The sequence below is a fragment of the Amblyraja radiata genome, chromosome 24, assembly GCF_010909765.2.
Source record: "Amblyraja radiata isolate CabotCenter1 chromosome 24, sAmbRad1.1.pri, whole genome shotgun sequence".
In the NCBI taxonomy this organism is placed as follows: domain Eukaryota; kingdom Metazoa; phylum Chordata; class Chondrichthyes; order Rajiformes; family Rajidae; genus Amblyraja; species Amblyraja radiata.
The window spans coordinates 39,901,714-39,923,154 of record NC_045979.1 but is presented as its reverse complement, the minus strand read 5'-3'; the positions used below and the strand labels follow the sequence as shown (position 1 = coordinate 39,923,154).

The 21,441-nt window shown below is 46.6% G+C and overlaps 2 long non-coding RNA genes across 2 annotated transcripts in view; both read left to right on the top strand.

Moving 5' to 3' along the window:
• The window catches only part of LOC116987088, a 41,290-nt gene that overhangs the window by 6,990 nt on the left and 12,859 nt on the right, over positions 1-21,441 (top strand). The window lies entirely within an intron of this gene.
• LOC116987096 lies at positions 1,746-6,676 on the top strand. The gene is made up of 3 exons (XR_004415641.1): positions 1,746-1,880; positions 4,908-4,909; positions 6,666-6,676. It is a non-coding gene; the product is annotated as an uncharacterized LOC116987096 (long non-coding RNA).

Here is a 21,441-nt window from a genome sequence, read left to right as displayed (position 1 = left end):
CCGCTAATGTTTGGGAAAGAACTAGTGTACGGGTGATCAGTGGTCGGCGTGGACTCGGTGGGCAGAAGGGCCTGTTTCCACGCTGTATCTTTAAATTAAACTAAAGACATTAAATTCAGAGGGAGTCTAAAGAAGGGTCTCTACCCGAAACGTCACCCAATTTCTTCTATCCTGAGTTGCTGGTTGCTCCATGGAGTTCCCCCACACAATTAAAGCATGGAATAGTCTTCACCCTACCATAGTTACCCAACCAGACGCAACTAAATTTAAGGTACCTCTTTTTTCCCCAAGAACCCTGTTTTGCTTAAGTCCAAGTCAAGAGTCAAGAGAGTTTTATTGTCATGTGTCCCAGATAGGACAATGAAATTGTTGCTTGCTGCAGCACAGTAGAATATGTAAACATAATACAGAACAGGAGATAAAAGTTCAGTGTGTTTATATACCATAGACCATATATATACACAATAAATAAACAGATCAAATACAATAGGCTGTTATTGTTCAGCCCTCTACCACCTCCAGTTTAAATTCCATTTAGAATATTTATGGAGGACCAGGAAACCAGAAGCAAGAGTTACTCCTGATCCAGGGTCAGGGAGTGATTCTGCGTTGGTTTTAAGCGCTGGCGGCGAGGCAGCGACCGGACAGCAATGGCGGCTAAATCACCCACAATGCAAAGCGAGAGAGAAAGTGCCCAGCGTCGACGAGTTGCCGTGGCAGTGCGCATGCGCAGGGCGGCTGATGATGTGCGGGCCGTGGTTGTGCGCATGTGCAAGGGGGAGGACGTGCAGGTCGCAGCAGTGCGCATGTGCAAGGCGGCCAGCCGTGCCGGCGGATGAGGAGCGAGTGGAGACACGGACACGGTCACGGACACGGTCACGGACACGGTCACGGTCACGGTCACGGTCACGGTCACGGACACGGACACGGTCACGGTCACGGTCACGGACACGGTCACGGTCACGGACACGGACACGGACACGGACACGGTCACGGACACGGACACGGATGGCGGGCAGAGAGAGAGATAGAGAGGGGGGGGGGGGGCCAAGAGTTGACCGGCACGTGTCCAGCCTTGGCCGGAGGCCGCCTAGATCTCGAGGCCCCAGGCTTCGGCCTATGAAGTCTAGTGGTAAATCCGGGCCCTGCTGGTGGCATTGAAGGTGGTACCTGTACATGGTGGAGTACACACCCCGTTTAAAGCAGGGTAGGTCCCTGCGTGCTGGTTCTGAGACCGGGCTGATTTCTAACTCTTTGGACTCATTATTTTGCAACCACAACCTGTAAAGTGACCATTGAGTGATACAGTGCGGAAACAGGCCCTTCAGCCCAACTTGCCCACACCGGCCAACATGTCCCAACTACACTAGTCCCACCTGCCTGCGTTTAGTCCATATCCCTCCAAATCTGTCCTATCCATGTACCTGTCTAACTGTTTCTTAAACGTTAGGATAGTCCCAGCATCAACTACCTCCTCCGGCAGCTCGTTCCATACACCCACCACCCTCTGTGGGAAACGTTACCCCTCAGGTACCTCTTCACTCTTTGCCCCCTCTCACCTTAACAGAGATGTTTCTGATTGTGAACCCGTGTCGTTGAACTCGTTTCACCGCTGCTTTCCAAACATCACTTGTTTTCTCTTTATCTTTGCAATTTCCCGAAAATGTCACGAGCTTTCTGTGGACATAACCATTGCTAAACAAAGCAGCCCACTCCAGAATCAATACCACCCCCAGAACCTCCGCAGAGTTTAATTTGTGTCCAGGATCGAAGCAAGTACGTGCTGGAAAGATCAACGGAGAAGGGACCTGCCGTCATGTTCCAAGCTGTCACCTTCCCAGTGGCTCTGGTCTTCATCCTGCAGATCAGCTCGTCGCTTGGTAAGGTCTTTAATATTCACATCTCTTGTGATACAGGAAGGGGCAGGTTGGTCTGGAACGTCCAGGCTAAGTGATCTTTAGTAAATGCCATCGAGGATGTGAATGAAGATGGACACAGAGTGCTGGAGTAACTCAGCGGGTCAGGCAGCATCTGTGGACAACATGGATAGGTGACGTTTCACAGAGTGCTGGAGTAACTCAGCGGGTCAGGCAGCATCTGTGGAGAACATGGATAGGTGACGTTTCACAGAGTGCTGGAGTAGCTCAGCGGGTCAGGCAGCATCAGTGGAGAACCATATAACCATATAACAATTACAGCACGAAAACAGGCCATCTCGGTCCTACAAGTCCGTGCCGAACAAATTTTTTCCCTTAGTCCCACCTACCTGCAATCATACCATAACCCTCCATTCCCTTCTCATCCATATGCCTATCCAATTTATTTTTAAATTATACCAACGAACCTGCCTCCACCACTTCCACTATAAGCTCATTCCACACCGCTACCACTCTCTGAGTAAAGAAGTTCCCCCTCATGTTACCCCTAAACTTCTGTCCCTTAATTCTGAAGTCATGTCCTCTTGTTTGAATCTTCCCTATTCTCAAAGGGAAAAGCTGATCCACATCAACTCTGTCTATCCCTTTCATCATTTTAAAGACCTCTATCAAGTCCCCCCTTAACCTTCTGCGCTCCAGAGAATAAAGACCTAACTTATTCAACCTTTCTCTGTAACTTAGTTGTTGAAGCCCAGGCAACATTCTAGTAAATCTCCTCTGTACTCTCTCTATTTTGTTGACATCCTTCCTATAATTGGGCAACCAAAATTGTACACCATACTCCAGATTTGGTCTCACCAATGCCTTGTACAATTTTAACATTACATCCCAGCTTCTATACTCAATGCTCTGATTTATAAAGGCTAGCATACCAAAAGCTTTCTTTACCACCCTATCTATATGAGATTCCACCTTCAAGGAACTATGCACAGTTATTCCCAGATCCCTCTGTTCAACTGTATTCTTCAATTCCCTACCATTTACCATGTACGTCCTATTTTGATTTGTCCTGCCAAGGTGTAGCACCTCACATTTATCAGCATTAAACTCCATCTGCCATCTTTCAGCCCATTCTTCAAAATGGCCCAAATCACTCTGTAGACTTTGGAAATCCTCTTCATTATCCACAACACCCCCTATCTTGGTATCATCTGCATACTTACTAATACAATTTACCACACCTTCAACCAGATCATTGATGTACATGACAAACAACAAAGGACCCAACACCGATCCCTGAGGCACCCCACTAGTCACCTGCCTCCAACCCGACAAACAACCTTCCACCATTACCCTCTGGCTTCTCCCATTCAGCCACTGTTGAATCCATCTTGCTACTCCTGCATTTATACCCAACAGTTGAACCTTCTTAACCAATCCTCCGTGAGGAACCTTGTCAAAGGCCTTACTAATGTCCATATAGACAACATCCACTGCTTTACCCTCGTCAATTTCCCTAGTAACCTCTTCAAAAAATTCAAGAAGATTAGTCAAACATGACCTTCCAGGCACAAATCCATGCTGACTGTTCATAATCAGACCCTGTTTATCCAGATGCTTATATATATTATCTCTAAGTATCTTTTCCATTAATTTGCCCACCACTGAAGTCAAACTAACAGGCCTATAATTGCTAGGTTTACTCTTAGAACCCTTTTTAAACAATGGAACAACATACGCAGTACGCCAATCCTCGGGGACTATTCCCATTTCTAATGACATTTGAAATATTTCTGTCATAGCCCCGGCTATTTCTACACTAACTTCCCTCAATGTCCTAGGGAATATCCTGTCAGGACCTGGAGACTTATCCACTTTTATATTTTTCAAAAGTGTCAGTACTTCTTTTACTTTGAAACTCATAGTATCCATAGCTACTCTACTAGTTTCCATTACCTCACATAATTCAATATCCTTCTCCTTGGTGAATACCGACGAAAAGAAATTGTTCAATATCTTCCCCATCTCTTTTGGCTCTGCAGATAGCTGTCCACTCTGTCTCTCCAATGGACCAATTTTATCCCTCGTTATCCTTTTGCTATAAATATAGCTGTAGAAACCCTTTGGATTTACTTTAACCTTACTTGCCAAAGCAACCTCATGTCTTCTTTTAGCTTTTCTAATTTCTTTCTTAAGATTCTTTTTACATTCCTTATACTCCCCAAGCACCTCATTACTTCATGCTGCCTATAATTATTGTAGATCTCCCTCTTGGAACATGGATAGGTGACGTTTCACAGAGTGCTGGAGTAACTCAGCGGGTCAGGCAGCATTTGTGGAGAACATGGATAGGTGACGTATCAAGATGGGATCCTTCTTTCTTTTCATTCCAAAAAGGAAGAAAGATTCTAAGGGGAGTAGGAGGCAACCGTGGCTGACAAGAGAAGTTAGGGATAGAATAAAATGATAAGAAAAGATGTATAACACAGCAAAGAGTAGCCGGAAGCCAGAGGATTGGGAAACTTTCATAGGACAACAGAAGGAAACAAAACGGGCAATACGGGCTGAAAAGATGAAGTACGAAGGGAAGCTGGCCAGGAATATAAAGAAGGACAGTAAAAGCTTACTGTCTGTCTTCACTAAGGAAGATATAAACAATCTCCCAGATATACTGGAGGACAGAGGATCTAAGGGGGTAGAGGAATTGAAAGAAATTTTCATTAGGCGAGAAATAGTATTGGGTAGGCTAATGGGACTGAAGGATGATAAATCCCCTGGGCCTGATGGTCTGCATCCCAGGGTCCTCAGGGAGGTGGCTCTAGAAATAGTGGATGCATTGGTGATCATTTTCCAATGTTCAATAGATTCAGGATCAGTTCCTGAGGATTGGAGGACAGCTAATGTTATCCCACTTTTCAAGAAAGGAGCGAGAGAGAAAACAGGGAATTACGGACCAGTTAGCCTGACTTCGGTGGTGGGAAAGATGCTGGAGTCAATTATTAAAGAGGTAATAATGGGGCATTTGGATAGCAGTAAAAGGATTAGTCCAAGTCAGCGTGGATTTATGAAAGGGAAATCATGCTTGACTAATCTTCTGGAATTTTTTGAGGATATGATAAGTAAAATGGATGAAGGGGTGCCAGTGGATGTAGTGTATCTAGACTTTCAGAAAGTCTTTGATAAGGTCCCGCACTGGAGACTGGTCCCGCACGAGAGCTCATGGTATGGGTGTAGGGTGTTGACATGGACAGAAAATTGGTTGGCAGACCGGAAGCAAAGAGTAGGAGTGAACGGGTCCTTTTCAGAATGGCAGGCAGTGCCGAGTGGAGTGCCGCAAGGCTCGGTGTTGGGGCCGCAACTGTTTACCATATATATTAATGATTTGGAAGAGGAAATTAGGAGCAACACTAGCAAGTTTGCGGATGACACAGCTGGGTGGCAGTGTGAACTGTGAAGAGGATGTTAGGAGGTTGCAGGGGGACCGGGACAGGTTGAGTGAGTGGGCATATGGGTGGCAGGTGCAGTATAATATAGATAAATGTGAGGTTATCTACCTTGGCGGCAAAAACAAGGGGGCAGATTATTATCTCAATGGGGTTAGGTTAGGTAAGGGGGAGGTGCAGCGAGACCTGGGTGTCCTTGTACACCGGTCACTGAAAGTTGGCGTGCAGGTACAGCAGGCAGTGAAGAAAGCTAATGGAATCTTGGCCTTCATAACAAGAGGATTTAAGTATAGGAGTAGAGAGGACCACAGGACCGGCTCGAAACTGCCCACGAGGACAATCCAATTAGCACATATGAGGAGTCCACTGTGCATACACTCCTACACACAGCTGGTAAGCTTTGGATCCGTCTGTGTCCATGTTAATTACCAACAAGTAACGGCCAAATTGGATACTGAGGCTCGCGTGAATGTCATGTCTCTGCATGTCTACAACAAGATATAAAATAATGAGACCTTGACTAGACAGTTCTACCTTACATGCTTATGGGGGGGGGGGGGGGGGGGGGGGGGGAGGTCTTGCATCCTCTAGGAAGAACTAGCTTTAAATGTGTGCTGGGGCTAGTCTCCTTCGACCGCTCCTTTCACAAGTTACTTATATCTGAGGACCCGATAAAAAGCTACCCTAATCTATTCGATGGCAAGCTGGGCAAGCTGCCCGCGACATATAAGATCACCATTGACCCCAACATCGACCCAGCAGTCCGTGTCCCCTCACCATGTGCCACATGTGAACCCACAGACTGGGTCTCCACCATGGTTGGCACATATAAGAAAGACAAAAACGAGCTCCGCGTGTGCATCAATCCAAAAGACTTGACCACTGCCATCAAGCGCCCGCACTATCCGATGAGAACTGTTGAGGACATCGCTGCACAAATGGGGCACACAACTGTGTTTTCTGTACTAGACGCAAAAAGGTCGTTCTGGCACCAAAAGAAAAACACCAGCCGATCCTTTTGCTCCACGCCTGCTGTTTAAACTCTCTGCTGCTACTATCACTAGTCCCAGTGTGTCCCGTTCTCTGCCACTGCCGGCAACCCCGTTTAACAACAACACTACCTCTTCCGCATGTTCACCCAACCGGTCGCCTAAAGTGTCCCCAGCTACTTTTTTCCCTTCCGGGTTCATTGCCTCCCTCCCCACTAACTGTTCTGGCACGGAAGGAGAAGGGTTGGTCCGTATGTGTTCGGGTCATATTAGTAAACCGCCTGACAGATACGGCGAGTACGTTTAAATTCACGCGTCTTACCTTCGCTTAACTATATTTGTTCTTTACGGGGAAGGATGTAGATTGGTTATTGCCTGTGAACCAATCATAGTAGAATAGCATCATTAATCCCACCTTACTGTACACTATATATTAACACCCACTTCCTACATTAGGTAGTCTTGGAGGCGGTAGTGATGGGTTAACAACTAACAACCTGCTGTACAGCTATACTATATGTTACAATTAAAGATGACTTGTGTAACATCAATCATTTACAGGTTCTTCTGCAGTTGTATAGGGCTCTGGTAAGACCACATCTAGAGTATTGCGTACAGTTTTGGTCTCCTACCATATAACCATATAACCATATAACAATTACAGCACGGAAACAGGCCATCTCGACCCCTCTAGTCCGTGCCGAACACATAATCTCCCCTAGTCCCATATACCTGCGCTCAGACCATAACCCTCCATTCCTTTCCCATCCATATAACTATCCAATTTATTTTTAAATGATAAAAACGAACCTGCCTCCACCACCTTCACTGGAAGCTCATTCCACACAGCTACCACTCTCTGAGTAAAGAAGTTCCCCCTCATGTTACCCCTAAACTTCAGTCCCTTAATTCTCAAGTCATGTCCCCTTGTTTGAATCTTCCCTACTCTCAGTGGGAAAAGCTTTTCCACGTCAACTCTGTCTATCCCTCTCATCATTTTAAAAACCTCTATCAAGTCCCCCCTTAACCTTCTGCGCTCCAAAGAATAAAGCCCTAACTTGTTCAACCTTTCTCTGTAACTTAGTTGCTGAAACCCAGGCAACATTCTAGTAAATCTCCTCTGTACTCTCTCTATTTTGTTGACATCCTTCCTATAATTAGGCGACCAAAATTGTACACCATACTCCAGAATTGGCCTCACCAATGCCTTGTACAATTTTAACATTACATCCCAACTTCTATACTCAATGCTCTGATTTATAAAGGCCAGCACACCAAAAGCTTTCTTTACCACCCTATCTACATGAGATTCCACTTTCATGGAACTGTGCACAGTTATTCCCAGATCCCTCTGTTCACCTACATTCTTCAATTCCCTACCATTTACCATGTACGTCCTATTTTGATTTGTCCTGCCAAGATGTAGCACCTCACACTTATCAGCATTAAACTCCATCTGCCATCTTTCAGCCCACTCTTCCAACTGGCATAAATCTCTCTGTAGACTTTGAAACTCTTCTTCATTACCCGCAACCCCACCTATCTTAGTATCATCTGCATACTTACTAATCCAATTTACCACACCATCGTCCAGATCATTGATGTACATGACAAACAACAGTGGACCCAACACAGATCCCTGTGGCACCCCACTCGTCACTGGCCTCCAACCTGACAAACAACCATCCACCATTACTCTCTGGCATCTCCCATTCAGCCACTGTTGAATCCATCTTGCTACTCCACCATTAATACCCACCATTGAACCTTCTTAACCAACCTTCCATGAGGAACCTTGTCAAAGGCCTTAATGAAGTCCATATACACAACATCCACTGCTTTACCCTCATCAATTTCCCGAGTAACATCTTCAAAAAATTCAAGAAGATTAGTTAAACATGACCTTCCAGGCACAAATCCATGTTGACTGTTCCTAATCAGACCCTGTTTATCCAGATGCTTATATATATTATCTCTAAGTATTCTTTCCATTAATTTGCCCACCACTGACGTCAAACTAATAGGTCTATAATTGCTAGGTTTACTCTTAGACCCCTTTTTAAACAATGGAACAACATGCGCAGTACGCCAATCCTCCGGCACTATTCCCGTTTCTAATGACATTTGAAATATTTCTGCCATAGCCCCTGCTATTTCTACACTAACTTCCCTCAATGTCCTAGGGAATATCCTGTCCGGACCTGGAGACTTATCCACTTTTATATTTCTCAAAAGTGTCAGTACTTCCTCTTCATTGATCCTCATAGTTTCCATAGCTACTCTACTTGTTTCCCTTACCTCACACAATTCAATATCCTTCTCCTTGGTGAATACCGAAGAAAAGAAACTGTTCAATATCTCCCCCATCTCTTTTGGCTCTGCAGATAGTTGGCCACTCTGACTCTCTAATGGACCCAATTTATCCCTCGTTATCCTTTTGCTATTAATATAGCGGTAGAAACCCTTCGGATTTACTTTTACCTTACTTGCCAAAGCAACCTCATATCTTCTTTTAGCTTTTCTAATTTCTTTCTTAAGATTCTTTTTACATTCTTTATACTCCTCAAGCACCTCATTTACTCCATGCTGCCTATAACTATTGTAGATATCCCTCTTTTTTCCGAACCAAGTGTCCAATTTCCCTTGAAAACCATGGCTCTTTACAATTTTTACGATTTCCTTTCAACCGAACAGGGACATAAAGATTCTGTACTCTTAAAATTTCACCTTTAAATGTACTCCATTTCTCTTCCACATCTTTCCCATAAAACAAACTGTCCCAATTTACTCCTTTTAAATCCTTTCGCATCTCCTCAAAGTTAGCCTTTCTCCAATCAAAAATCTCAACCCTAGGTCCAGTTTTGTCCCTCTCCATAATTATATTGAAACTAATGGTATTGTGATCACTGGACCCAAACTGTTCCCCAACGCATACCTCTGCCACCTGACCCATCTCATTTCCTAACAGGAGGTCCAGTACCGCCCCTTCTCTAGTAGGTACTTCTATGTATTGTTGCAAAAAACTATCCTGCACACATTTTACAAACTCCAACCCATCCAGCCCATTTACAGAATGCGTTTCCCAGTCTATGTGTGGAAAATTGAAATCTCCCACAATCACTACCTTGTGCTTACTAATTTGAGGAAGGACATCCTTGTGATTGAGGCAGTGCAGCGTAGGTTCACGAGATTGATCCCTGGGATGGCGGGACTGTCATATGAGGAAAGATTGAAAAGACTAGGCTTGTATTCACTGGAGTTTAGAAGGATGAGGGGGTATCTTATAGAAACATATAAAATTACTAAAGGACTGGACAAGCTAGATGCAGGAAAAATGTTCCCAATGTTGGGCGAGTCCAGAACCAGGGACCACAGTCTTAGAATAAAGGGGAGGACATTTAAGACTGAGGTGAGAAAAAACGTTTTCACCCAGAGAGTTGTGAATTTATGGAATTCCCTGCCACAGAGGGCAGTGGAGGCCAATTCACTGGATGGATTTAAGAGAGAGTTAGATAGAGCTCTGGGGGCTAGTGGAGTCAAGGGATATGGGGAGAAGGCAGGCATGGGTTATTGATAGGGGACGACCAGCCATGATCACAATAAATGGCGGTGCTGGCTCAAAAGGACGAAGGGCCTCCACCTGCACCTATTTTCTATGTTTCTTACCAGTCTCACACCTGGGGGGAGATGGGTGGAATATCCCATCCTCACCGCACCGACTACTGTCCACGCCGGCCACCCTATATCCAGTTTCACAGCTGAACGTGACTTCATATTTGTAGTCGTACCAATGTTTACCTGGTAGAGGCACACTGGGGCAGGGACAACCCCTGGACAAGATGTCACTGATGATCAGCCTAGCTTCTGCCCCAAACCTCTTGCAGCTCTGTGGCCAGCTAGTGAGGGTGCGATCAGGATTTATTGGATTCACTCCCAGCTACTCCTCCTCATTACATGTCTTTAGACTTTAGAGATACAGTGCGGAAACTGCCCACCGGGTCCGTGCCGACCAGCGATCCCTACACATGAACACTATCCTACACACACTAGGGACAATTTACACTTTACAGAAGGCAATGAAGCAACAAACCTGCACGTCATTGGAGGGTGGGAGGAAACCGGAGCACCCGGAGAAAACCCACGCAGGTCACGGGGAGAACGTGCAAACTCTGTACAGACAGCACCCATGGTCAGGATGGAACCCGGGTGGGCCTCTAGCGCTGTGAGGCAGCAGCTCTACCCGCTGCATCACCGTTCACACTTGCTCAATCATTCCCCCAGGACCTTTCCCCCAGGAGACTTTAAACTAGAATGGGAGGGAGGGACTCAAATAGAGAAAGCTAGTAGTCAGTGTGTGAGGCAGGAGGCAGAGAAGAGAAGCACTTGGGCCCAAACTGTAGGGGAGAGAGAAGAAAAAAACAATAAACAGAGAATAAGAGAGGGTGGGTTTCTTCAATGTGTATATTTTAATGCTAGGAGCATTGTAAGAAAGGTGGATGAGCTTAGAGCCTGGATTGACACCTGGAAGTATGATGTTGTGGCGATTAGTGAAACATGGTTGCAGGAGGGCTGTGATTGGAAACTAAATATTCCAGGATTTCGTTGCTTATCAGGGAAGATATTACAGCAGTGCTTTGGCAGGATAGATTGGAGAGCTCGTCTTGGGAGGCTATTTGGGTGGAACTGAGAAATGGGAAAGGGGTAGCAACACTTATAGGGGTGTATTATAGACCGCCAAATGAGGAGCGAGAATTGGAAGAGCAAATCTGTAAGGAGATTGCAGATATTAGTAGTAAGCACAAGGTAGTGATTGTGGGAGGTTTCAATATCCAGGAACTTTACAATGATTTGCCTTGGTTTAGCATTATCATGTTTTTGGAAGCGACCCACTCGATGAGCCAGATCTATCTTTGGTTTTTCTGGAAGTTTGAAAACATCTTTAAGTAGATTAGTAATGAAATCACGCATTTGAAGGCCGTATTCAGCACCCTCTTTAACTCCTACTATTCTCAGATTTTACCTCCTTGCCTGGCCTCTAAATCTTGACATTTCTCATTCAGTTTATTCGTTAGCTCCCAATTAGTATCGTGTTGTTTTTTCAGACCTTGTATTTCTTGGCTCATCTGTTCCATTTCACCATCCATCTCTTCCATCAATTTTTCCGAGTCTGTTAATTGCTTCAGCAGGGTGTCATGTTTATTGTTATAATCTTTCTGCATACTTTCCAATTCCTTCGCCGTCCTGGGCTCCAAATCTTTAAACTGCTGGTTCAGGGCTACATAAAGCTCTTTTACTTCGCCACAGCTATTATCAATTTTCTTAGAAAGATTGCCCTCCATAGTGGAGAAGTTGTTCTGAATTGTAGAATTCATTTTGGCAAATTGCTTCTGAAGATCTTTAGTAATATCTTTAAGAATATTAGTTCTTACCGTTTCTTCCCAGCTTTTCATTTCTTTCTCCTTTGTATCACTCCTTTGGCCCAACTTGCCCACACCGGCCAACATGTCCCAGCTCCACTAGTCCCACCTGCCTGCGTTTGGCCCATATCCATCCAAACCTGTCCTATCCATGTACCTATCTAACTGTTTCGTAAATGTTGGGATAGTCCCAGCTTCAACTACCTCCTCTGGCAGCTCGTTCCATACACCCACCACCCTTTGTGTGAAAAAGTTACCCCTCAGATTCCTGTTAAATCTTTTCCCCTTCACCTTGAACCTATGTCCTCTGGTCCTTGATTCCCCTACTATGGGCAAGAGATTCTGTGCATCTACCCGATCTATTCCTCTCATGATTTTATACACCTCTATAAGATCATCCTCATCCTCCTGCGCTCCAAGGAATAGAGGCCCAGCCTACTCAACCTCTCCCTGTAGCTCACACCCTTTAGTCCTGGCAACATCTATGTAAATCTTCTCTGTATCCTTTCCAGCTTGACAACATGTTTCCTATAACACGGTGCCCAGAACTGAACACAATATTCTAAATTCTAAAGTCTCACCAACGTCTTATACAACTGCAACATGACATCTCAAATTCTATACTCAATGCTCTGACTGATGAAGGCCAATGTACCAAAAGCCTTTTTGGCCACCTTATCTACCTGCGACTCGACCTCCAAGGAACCATGCACCTGTACTCCTAGATCCCTCTGCTCTACAACACTCCCCAATCATTTACTGTGTAGGTCCTGCCCTTGTTTGACGTCCCAAAATGCAACACCTCACACTTCTCTGTATTAAATTCCATCAACCATTCCTCCGCCCACCTGGCCAATCGATCCAGATCCTGCTGCAATCGTTCACAACCATCTTCACTATCTGCAAAACCACCCACTTTTGTATCATCAACAAACCTGCTTATCTTGCCCTGTATGTTCTCATCCAAATCATTGATGTAGATGACAAACAGTAACGGGCCCAGCACCGAACCCTGAGGCACATCACTAGTCACAGGCCCCCAGTCTGAGTAGCAACCTTCCCTCATCACCCTCTGCTTCCTTCCATGGAACCAATTTGCTATCCATTCAGCTATCTCTCCTTGGATCCCATGAGATCTAACCTTCTAGAGCAGCCTACTATGCGGCACCTTTTCGAATGCTTTACTGAAGTCCATGTACACAACATATACAGTTCTGCCCTCATCGACCTTTTTGGTCACGTCTTCAAAAATCTCAATCAGATTTGTGAGACACGACCTCCCACGTACAAAACCATGCTGACTGTCCCTAATCAGCCCTTGCCCATCCAAATGCCTGTATACCTATCACTCAGAATACACTCTAATAACTTTCCAACTACCGATGTTAAAATCATTTAACTCCTGCACACTGTGGAGGAGAGAGGGGAGTGGGGAAGAGGGGGGGAAGGGGGGGGGGGGGGGGGGGGGGGGGTGGTGGGGAGAGAGAGAGACTGGAGGAGGAGAGAGCATGGGGAGAGGGAGGGGGGAGAGAGAGGGGGGCGAGAGAGGGGGGAGCGAGAGGGGGGAGCGAGGGGGTCGAGCTCGATGAGCGAGGAGGGGGGGGGGGGGGAGAGGAGGGGGGGTGGGATAGAAGGAACCAGTGCGTTGGACAGTCACAACACGTGAGACTGGATGGAATAAGAGTTTAAAATGGGAAAGGAAGAGTAAGCAACTAATCACATGAGTGTGGGTGAAAGTCGAATGGGGTGTGTGTGTTTTGTGTTTTCTGCAGCTGCACCTTGTGGTGACCACCAAGACTAGAGAACGGGATCCCCACTGGGAAGGACTACAGCTTTGGCAACTGGCTCTATTACCGCTGCAATAACGGTTAAGCAGTAATCACCAGCACACCATGTTACAGTACAGACTCTTCACATGGGATTGGCCCCTTCATACAACATGGCAGTAGAGGCAGGGACTATCACAACATGTGAAGGACATTGGACGGGTAAACATAGAAACGTAGAAATAGGTGCAGGAGAAGGCCATTCGGCCCTTCGAGCCTGCACCGCCATTCAATATGATCATGGCTGATCATCCAACTCAGTATCCCGTACCTGCCTTCTGTCCATACCCCCTGATCCCTTTAGTCACAAGGGCCACATCTAACTCCCTCTTAAATATAGCCAATGAACAGGCCTCAACTATCCTCTGTGGCAGAGAGTTCCAGAGTTCACACACTCTCCTGTGTGAAAAAAGTTTTTCTCATCTCGGTTTTAAAGGATTTCCCCCTTATCCTTAAGCTGTGACCCCTTGTCCTGGACTTCCCCAACATCGGGAACAATCTTCCTGCATCTAGCCTGTCCAATCCCTTAAGAATTTTGTAAGTTTCTATAAGATCCCCTCAATCTCCTAAATTCGAGAGAGTATAAACCAAGTCTATCCAGTCTTTCTTCATATGAAAGCCCTGACATCCCAGGAATCAGTCTGGTGAACCTTCTCTGCACTCCCTCTATGGCAATAATGTCCTTCCTCAGATTTGGAGACCAAAACTGTACGCAATACTCCAGGTGTGGTCTCACCAAGACCCTGTACAAATGCAGTAGAACCTCCCTGCTCCTAAACTCAAATCCTTTTGGTATGAAAGCTAACATACCATTCGCTTTCTTCACTGCCTGCTGCACCCGCATGCCTACTTTCAATGACTGGTGTACCATGACACCCAGGTCTCGCTGCATCTCCCCTTTTCCTAATCGACCACCATTTAGATAATAGTCTGCTTTCCTGTTTTCGCCACCAAGATGGATAACCTCACATTTATCCACATTATACTGCATCTGCCAAACATTTGCCCACTCACCCAGCCTATCCAAGTCACCTTGCAGTCTCCTAGCATCCTCCTCACAGCTAACACTGCCCCCCAGCTTAGTGTCATCCGCAAACTTGGAGATATTGCCTTCAATTCCCTCATCCAGATCATTAATATATATTGTAAATAGCTGGGGTCCCAGCACTGAGCCTTGCGGTACCCCACTAGTCACTGCCTGCCATTATGAAAAGGACCCGTTTATACCTACTCTTTGCTTCCTGTTTGCCAGCCGGTTCTCTATCCACATCAATACTGAACCCCCAATGCCGTATGCTTTAAGTTTGTATACTAATCTCTTAAATGGGACCTTGTCGAAAGCCTTCTGGAAGTCCAGATACACCACATCCACTGGTTCTCCCCTATCCACGCTACTAGTTACATCCTCGAAAATTCTATAAGATTCGTCAGACATGATTTACCTTTCATAAATCCATGCTGACTTTGTCCAATGATTTCACCACTTTCCAAATGTGTTGCTATCCCATCTTTAATAACTGACTCTAGCAGTTTCCCCACTACCGATGTTAGACGAACTGGTCTGTAATTCCCCGTTTTCTCTCTCCCTCTCTTCTTAAAAAGTGGGGTTACGTTTGCTACCCGCCAATCCTCAGGAACTACTCCAGAATCTAAAGAGTTTTGAAAGATTGTTACTAATGCATCCACTATTTCTGGAGCTACTTCCTTAAGTACTCTGGGATGCAGCCTATCTGGCCCTGGGGATTTATCGGCCTTTAATCCATTCAATTTACCCAACACCACTTCCCGACTAACCTGGATTTCACTCAATTCCTCCAACTCCTTTGACCCGCGGTCCCCTGCTATTTCCGGCAGATTATTTATGTCTTGCTTAGTGAAGACAGAACCAAAGTAGTTATTCAATTGGTCTGCCATATCCTTGTTCCCCATGATCAACTCACCTGTTTCTGACTGCAAGGGACCTACATTTGTTTTAACTAATCTCTTTCTTTTCACATATCTATAAAAACTTTTGCAGTCAGTTTTTCTGTTCCCTGCCAGTTTTCTTTCATAACCTATTTTTCCTTTCCTAATTAAGCCCTTTGTCCTTCTCTGCTGGTCTCTGAATTTCTCCCAGTCCTCTGGTATGCTGCTTTTTCTGGCTGATTTGTACGCATCATCCTTCGCTTTGATACTATCCCTGATTTCCCTTGTTATCCATGGATGCACTACCTTCCCTGATTTATTCTTTTGCCAAACTGGGATGAACAATTTTTGTAGTTCATCCATGCAGTCTTTAAATGTCATATTGTAGTTCATCCATGCAGTCTTAAAAGTTCATCCATGCAGTCATTGCATATCCACCGTCAACCCTTTTAGAATTAATTGCCAGTCAATCTTGGCCAATTCACGTCTCATACACTCAAAGTTACCTTTCTTTAAGTTCACAACCATTGTTTCTGAATTAACAATGTCACTCTCCATCCTAATGAAGAACTCAACCATATTATGGTCACTCTTGCCCAAGGGGGCACTTACAACAAGACTGCTAACTAACCCTTCCTCATTACTCAATACCCAGTCTAAAATAGCCTGCTCTCTCGTTGGTTCCTCTACATGTTGATTTAGATAACTATCCCGCATACATTCCAAGAAATCCTCTTCCTCAGCACCCCTGCCTATTTGATTCAACCAATCTATATGTAGATTGAAGTCACCCATTATAACTGTTTTACCTTTGTTCTTTCCTGTAAAGCACCTTGAATTGCAGTTTGCACGAATGGTGCTATACAAATAAATTTGCCTTGCCTTGCCTTGCTACTGTTATGTGGCCTGTACACAACTCCCACTAGCGTTTTCTGCCCCTTAGTGTTTCGCAGCTCTACCCATACCGATTCCACATCCTCCAAACTAATGTCCTTCCTTTCCATTGCGTTAATCTCCTCTCTAACCAGCAACGCTACCCCGACTCCTTTTCTTTTCTCTCTATCCCTCCTGAATATTGAATATCCCTGGATGTTCAGCTCCCAGCCTTGGTCACCCTGGAGCCATGTCTCCGTGATCCCAACTATATCATAATCATTAATGACTATCTGCACGTTCAACTCATCCACCTTATTACGAATACTCCTTGCATTGAGACACAAAGCCTTCAGGCTTGTTTTTACAACGCTCTTACCCCTTATACAATTATGTTGAAAAGTGGCCCTTTTTGATTTTTGCCCTGATTTTGTCTGCCTGCCACTTTTACTTTTCATCTTGCTACCTATTGCTCCTACCCTCATTTTACACCCCCCTGCCTCTCTGCTCTTGTACCCATCCACCTGCCACATTAGTTTAATGCCTCCCCGACAGCACTAGCAAACACTCCCCCAAGGACATTGGTTCCATTCCAGCCCAGGTGCAGACCGTCCTGTTTGTACTGGTCCCACCTCCCCCAGAACTGGTTCCAATGCCCTAGAAATTTGAATCCCTCCCCCTTGCACCATTTTTCAAACCACGTATTCATCTGCAATATTCTCCTATTTCTACTCTGACTGGACCGTGGTACTGGTAGTAATCCAGAGATTATTACCTTTGAGGTCCTACTTTTAAGTTTATCTCCTAGCTCCCTAAATTCATCTTGTAGGACCTCATCCCTTTTTTTACCTATATCGTTGGTGCCAATATGCACCACGACAACTGGCTGTTCACCCTCCCCCTCCAGAATGTTCTGCAGCCGTTCAGTGACATCCCTGACCCTTGCACCAGGGAGGCAACATACCATCCTGGAGTCTCGTTTGCGGCCGCAGAAACGCCTATCTATTCCCCTGACAATTGAATCCCCTATTACTATTGCCCTTCCATTCTTTCCCCCCCTCATGTGCCGCAGAGCCACCCATGGTGCCATGAACTTGGCTGCTGCTGCCTTCCCCTGATGAGCCATCTCCCTCAACAGTATCCAAAATGGTATGCCTGTTTAGGAGGGAGATGACCGCAGTGGACACCTGCACTACCTGCCTACTGCTTTGCTGGCTACTGGCCGCCCGTTCCCTTTCTGTCCTCTTACCTTTTACCTGCGGTGTGACCAACTCGCTGTACGTGCTATCCACGACTTTCTCAGCATCGTGGATGCTCCAGTATGAATCCAGCCGCAGCTCCAATCGTTCAATGCCGTCTGCCAGGAGCTGCAGCTGTACACACTTCCTGCACACGTAGTCACCAGGGACACCGACCATATCCCTGATCTCCCACATGTTGCAGGCTGAGCAAACCACGGGGCCAATCTCCACTGACATATCTTACTCCCAAATTAACTCTATATTAAAAAACACAAAACTTTATCCTTTAAACTTTACTAATAAATACTAATAAATACTGTACACTCAACTCCCAGAATCCTTAACCTGAAGGCAGAAATGTAAAAATGTAAACCCGGTCCTCTTCCACCAATCAGAGGCTTCCACCAGACTCCTTCTCTGGAACGTTGCCAATTTTGGTGTCAGGTCCCCTCCCCTCGCACCAACGGCTCCCTGGGTACATAGATAGGAGAGGGTTGGATGGATTTGGGCCAAATGTGGGCAAATGGGACTAGTGTAGATGGGACATGTTGGTCGGCATGGAAGGGTTGGGCTGAAGGGCCTGTTTCCGTGCTGTGTGACTCAGTGAATATCTATCTATCTATCTATCTATCTATCTATCTATCTATCTATCTATCTATCTATCTATCTATCTATCTATCTATCTATCTATCTATCTATCTATTATATAAAACTCTCGCCCCATCCGTCCGGCTGCCTGCCTGCCTTTCGATTCATTCCCGCCGTGCGATGTCACAATGCCCGATGCTCGCAGACGTCCAATCGCGATGCCCGACGCTCGCAGATGTCCAATCGGTATGGATCCATTTACATGGACGGCTTCCGGCTGCATTTCTTCCTTTGATTCCCTGCAACTCCGAAACCAGACGCAGAATCGCCGACATCTTTTCCATTTCGGTAGAGATTTCACTTTTCTTTCTAAGTATCTGCTCCTCATTACATTTCGTCGTGTTTAAGTACACGTTTTTACTCAAATTCTTCCCCCCCTCCCCCCCAAAATTTCAAAACTCAACTGGCTTCTCACCCACAGAATCAGCACCAGCCCCAGCCCCTGCTGAATGTTCCATCGTGTGATGTCACAATGCCCAATGGTCAAAGACATCGTTGCCATAGAGGGAGTACAGAGAAGGTTCACCAGACTGATTCCTGGGATGTCAGAACTTTCATATGAAGAAAGACTGGATAGACTCGCCTTGTACTCGCTAGATTTTAGAAGATTGAGGGGGTATCTTATAGAAACGTATAAAATTCTTAAGGGGTTGGACGGGCTAGATGCAAAAAAAATTGTTCAGGATGTTGGGGAAGACCAGAACAAGGGGTCAAAGTTTAAGGATAAGGGGGAAAGCAGAACCGCCAACATCTTTTCTATTTCGGTAGACATTTCACTTTTCTTTCTAAGTATCCGCTCCTCATTACATTTCATCGTGTTTAAGTACACGTTTTTAATCAAATCCTTCTCCCCCCCCCCCCACCCCCCCCAGTTTTTCAAAAATAGACTGGCTTCTCACCCATACAAGCAGCCATTTCGGTAGACATTTCACTTTCCCTTCCAGCTATCCACTCCTCATTACATTTCGTTATGTTTATGTCTATTTTTTTAATTAAAACCTTCTTCCCCCCCCCCCCCCCCCCCACTCACTAATTTTGTCGCCTCCTGCTGGCCAGCGACCATAACGGCTGCTGGCGCCCGCAGCACAACCTCAAGCGACGCCATTTTAAAACGGCCTTTCGGTAACGGCTCTACTTCGAGGACCACGTCTCCCGTGGGGGCTACGGGTAGGCAACGGCTGCGTTGGGGCATTACACTTTTAAGGCTCTGTGTGTCGGGATGCCGCCCCGCCACCCCCCCCCCCCATCCCCCCCCCCCCCCCCGCGTTGCCGAGACGGACCCGACTTCGACGACTTCAAGATACGCTATTTTAAGACGGCCGGCACCCGACTTCGACGACCACGTCTCCCCTGGGGGCTACAGGTAGGGAACGGTGTTTATACACTTTTCCAACTCTGTGTGTGGGGTGGTTAGTGTGTGTGATGCCGCCCCCCCCCCCACCCCAGTGGGGGCTACGGGTAGGGAACGGCTGCGTTGGCTAAAGGGATCAGGGGGTATGGAGAGAAGGCATGTACATCACTCCCCCTACCCCTCCCTCGCTCCCCACTCTTCCACTTCTCTCCCCCTTCCCCTCCACTCTCCCTCCCCACTCTTTCCCCTCTCTCCCCCACCCCTCTCCCTCTCCCTCCCTCCTCCCCATCTTCCCCCTCCTCCCTCCCCCACATCTCTCTCCCCATCTCTCACCCCCTACCCCGCGCTCCTTTCCCTCCCAAATCTATCCAGTTTCCTTCTCCTCCTCTCCCCTCCCTCCCCTCTTCTCACACCCCCTCCCCCGCAAACGCCGTTGGGGAAACAGACCCAACGGGTCTGCACCTGGTCTAGTCTATCTTTAAAACTGTGTGCCTGTCGCCTGCCGTCCGTCCGGCTGCCTCCCTGCCTTTCGATTCGTTCCCGCCGTGTGATGTCACAATGCCCGATGCTCGCAGACGTCCAATCGCGATGCCCGACGCTCGCAGATGTCCAATCGGAATGGATCCATTTACATGTACGGCTTCCGACTGCATTTCTTCCTTTAATTCCCTGCAACTCCGAAACCAGACGCAGAATCGCCGACATCTTTTCCATTTCGGTAGAGATTTCACTTTTCTTTCTAAGTATCCGCTCCTCATTACATTTCGTCGTGTTTAAGTACACATTTTTAATCAAATCCTCCCCCCCCCCCCCCCCCCCCCCAAAATTTCAAAACTAAACTGGCTTCTCACCCATAGAAGCAGCCCCAGCCCCTGCTGAACGTTCCATTATGTGATGTCACAATGCCCAATGCTCAAATACATCGTTGCCATAGAGGGAGTACAGAGAAGGTTCACCAGACTGATTCCTGATATGTCAAGATTTTCAAATGAAGAAAAAATGGATATACTCGCCTTGTACTCGCTAGATTTTAGAAGATTGAGGGGGTATCTTATAGAAACGTATAACATTCTTAAGGGGTTGGACAGGCTAGATGCAGGAAGATTGTTCCGGATGTTGGGGAAGACCAGAACAAGGGGTCACACTTTAGGGATAAGGGGGAAATCCTTTAGGACAGAGATGAGAAAAACATTTTTCACACAGAGAGTGGGGAATCTCTGGAATTCTCTGCCACAGAAGGTAGTTTAGGTCAGTTCATTGGATATATTTAAGAGGGAGTTAGATGTGGCCCTTGTGTATGGAGAGAAGGCAGGTACAGGATACTGAGTTGGATGATCAGCCATGATCATATTGAATGGTGGTGCAGGCTTGAAGGGCCGAATGGCCTACTCCTGCATTTAATTTCTATGTTTCCCTCTCAAACCTCTCCCTCTCCCACCCATCACTCTCTCCCCCACCCCCGTTCCCTCTCTAGCCCACCCATTCCCTCTCTCCCCCCGCCCCCTACCCCTCTGTCCCTCTTCCACCAGTCCCTCTACCCCTCCCTTCCCACTCTTCCACTTCTCTCCCCTTACCCCACCCCACCCCTCTCCCTCCCTCACCCCTCTCTCTTCCCCTCCCTGTCCCACCCCTTCCCCTACCCCTCTGTCCCTCTTCCACCACTCCCCGTCCTCTTCCACCACTCCCGCTACCCCCTCCCTCCCTCCCCACTCATCCACTTCTCTCCTCCTTCTCTCCTCCCCCTCTCCCTCTCCTCACCCCTCTTCCATCCCTCTCTCCCCCACCCCTTCCCCCTATACCCCACCCCCTTCCCTCTCTCCCCTGTCCCCTTCCCCTCTGTCCCTCTTCCACCACTCCCCCTACCCCTCCCT